The following is a 3,338-nucleotide window of genomic DNA, read 5'->3' as shown; positions in this document are numbered from 1 at the left end:
GAGGCCAAAGAGGAGGGGATGCAATGAGTTCAGGGACAAGTGGGCTGGAGCTGGGGCGATGGGAGTGGAGAGAAAGGGACACACAGCAGACGTGCTTTGGGGATGGGAAGCACAGGACTAGATGACAGATGAGACATGGCGTGAAAGGGGGAAGAGTCTGAGATAACAGTCAGAATTCTAGCTTGACCACCATGCAGATGGTCCTGCCACTGTGAGATGGAGAAGGTGGAGGGAAGCAGGCTGCCTGCCCTGGGTTGTGCCTCTGTGGTACCCACGCGCAGAATGCAGAGAAACTCCTTCAGAGCCCCGAGGCGGATAACGATAACACAGAGGGCTCGCTCTTTTCTTTTTGCACCCATCTAGGAGTCAACAATTTCCCTTCTGGCTAGTTAAGACGGCAAGTAGGCAACCCCAGCCCTTGGTCTCCATGGCCTGGGTGAGCAAGCTCCTTAGCTGTGAGCATCACCGTCCTAGGCAGGGACAGCGGAAGGAAAGTGGAGGAAAGACATGGGGCGGGAGGGTAAAGGCGGAAGGGAGACAGGAGAGGAAGAGGGGGAGGATGGAGGTGGGGATGGGGGGGGCAGGCCATAGGTGGCGTTTGTTTCATCAGGGTGTTCACTCATTCATTCAAGCGTTCGTTCATTCAAGAAGTATTCCTTGAGTGCAGGCTCTGTGCACAGGCTCAGTGCAGGTTCCCTGATAAGTCAGACACGGTCCCTACCCAGCTGGAGTTTACAGTCCGGTAGGTGAGGCAAACAAGGAGCAAATAAATACAAATTAAATATATAATTACAAAGTGTGATAAGGGCGGTGAAGGAAGTAAAGGAGGCTGTGAGAGAGTAACAAGGGGGACTGAATTTAGGCGTGTGTGTGTGTGTGTGTGTGCGCGCGAGCGTGTGTGTGTATGTATGTAAGCAAAGCCGAGGAAGACTTCTTCATGGAAGGTTGACAATCTCTCAGCCAGGCTGCTCTGGGCAAAATAGGTGGTAACAAGCAACCCCCAAATCTCTGTGGTGTAGCCCATTAAAATGTTACTCTTCACTCACATTAGATCAACTGAGGGTCTGGGCAGCTCTAGGACAGCTGCCTTGCACATGGGGCTCAAGGTCCAGGAGGCTTTGATCTGACGGCACCTCCCCATTAACTTGTCTCCCGAGAGCAGCGTGGCAGGGAGCAGAGCGTGCAGGAATGCACTCCCGCTCTTAATGCGCCTGCTGGGGGTGACGCGTGTCACTTCCCCGGCACTGCACTGGCCACAGCAAATAGCACAGCCAGGCCTAACTTCAAGGGGACATGAGCCCAGGAGAGAGAACGAGAAATCTTGGTGAGTGCTAGTAACGTCCACCCTCTCTGCTCTGGCCAAGAGTGGGGAGAAGGGCATTCCAGAGGGGAAAAGAGCTCAGAAATGGGGGTGAGGATGGGGGTGGGGCGGAGGGAGGGAAGTGGGCAGAGGTAACGTGGTGAGAGTTGATTAAAGTGGTGGTCAGGGCTCAGATCGTGTGCGGGGAGGGTTATGTGTTCTGTCATATCCTATTCTGTGCTGTTCTGTACAATTGAAGGCTTTAAAGCAAGGGCTGTATAATTTATTGTTTAAAAAGGTGGTTTGCATTATTGTATGGAGAAATGGATGAAGAGGCCATTGAAATAGTGCAGGCTAGAAAGGATGGTGGCTTAGAGCAGGATAGTAGAGGTGGAGAGAAACGGTATAATTGAGAGATATCTTGGGGGTAGAATTGATGAAGTTGGGTGATGGATTGGAATGGAGCGAGAAGAAGGGTCAAGGATGACAGCAAATTTTCTGACTTAAGCAACTTAATGGAGATGTCGTGTGTGAAGGCAGGGAGGCTGTGGGAGGAGTAGATTCTGTGTGTGTGTGTGTGTGTGTGTGTGTGTGTGTGTGTGTGTGTGTGTGTATGTCTGTGTCTGTGTCGGGAAGAGCTCTACTGATGTACAGTGCAGGTAGAGATACCTAGGGAACACCCAGCAGGGATGTCGGGGGGGGTAGCTGGATATGATACCTGGATCTCTGGGGTATCCATATTAGATGAGCAAAAGCCTCTCTGTGGCTCTTACAGGAAGTCGGAGACTGACAGGACAGTGCTGGATTCTCTCTCTTCTCACCCAAAGGCCTTTCCCCAAGTACAAGAGTTACTGCCAGTTTTAAAATGTAGTGTATGAATAGGAAACCTGAGACACAGTAAGACCAATAGATCAGGAGCTGACTGCCATTGAAAGATGGCTAATTACTCACAGTTTCCAAGAGGAGGGGATGCGCCAGCCCCGGCAGGCGGGGCCACATGGGCTGCTCTGCAGGCAGAGGGAGGGGGGGAGCCTCAGGCTAGAGCCTTGGTTGTGGTTTCCTAGGGAAGGAAGGGCTGAGGCAGGGCCAGCAGGCTTAGGCTTGGCTAGCTTGGGTGATTTCAGGGGGTTCTGGGGCATAGGCTCTCCCTAGGTGTCTGGTCCTGGCCCCTGGGCTATTCGGGCAGGTAGAGAATGGCCCAGGGTCTGAGAGCCCATAACGGAGGTGGTGCAGATGTGGGCTCTGGATTAGTTGGTTTGCGTTTGAAAAGCATGTTGCTCAGTAGCTCTAGGGCTTGATTAACCCTGGGGGGTCAGTCCCTCCAGGGTCAGCAAAGCCCCTCTTGTCAAAGCCTCAGAATATAGAAAATAAAAGGCCTGGTCACGGAACTGCCACCCTGTGTAACAGATTCCCACACTGTGCCCCTCAAGGTGACCTAAAGTTCAGCCAGGCTTCGAGGAGGACTGTTTAACGGCATTTTTGAAAGCATTTGTGAGCTATGTTGTTAAGAGATATCCCAGCATGTTCCCCACCCAACACAGTTGTTAGCTGTCTCGGCCCAGAGCCCCATATAACCACAGTATATATATATCCACCCGACTCCCGACCAAACAAATACCTTTCTTGGCCTCCGTGACTCTGTAAATGAAGTCAGCGTAGCCCAAACACATGGAGAAAGATGGAAAAGCCTTGGTTTTATATTTAATTCTAATTTGCTCTTCCGAGAAGTGGTATGTTTTTGTGAGAGAGATGGGTTGCCTGGGAGATACGGTTCCCAGGCCAGAATTTCAGTTGTCTGCAAAGTAGCATGGATGTCATTTAAGATGTTCTCAGACAATGGAAAGATGGAGAAGAGACTTGGAGAGATGGAGGTGCAGAGGCTGCGGCCTGGTGTGACTGCCCCCCACACCCCTGCCGTGTACGCCAGACGGCAGGGCTCATCACGCAGATGCCTAAGTAGGTCAAGGTGCCCACAGCGTCTGCCCTGGAATGGCTCCCTCCCCAGGAGTGGGGGGCGGCTTGCCAGCTGCCGGCTATA

The sequence above is a fragment of the Pseudorca crassidens genome, chromosome 18 (genome assembly GCF_039906515.1).
Source record: "Pseudorca crassidens isolate mPseCra1 chromosome 18, mPseCra1.hap1, whole genome shotgun sequence".
NCBI classification, from domain to species: domain Eukaryota; kingdom Metazoa; phylum Chordata; class Mammalia; order Artiodactyla; family Delphinidae; genus Pseudorca; species Pseudorca crassidens.
The sequence above is the reverse complement of the archived record's forward strand: the minus strand, read 5'-3'. Positions refer to the sequence as shown.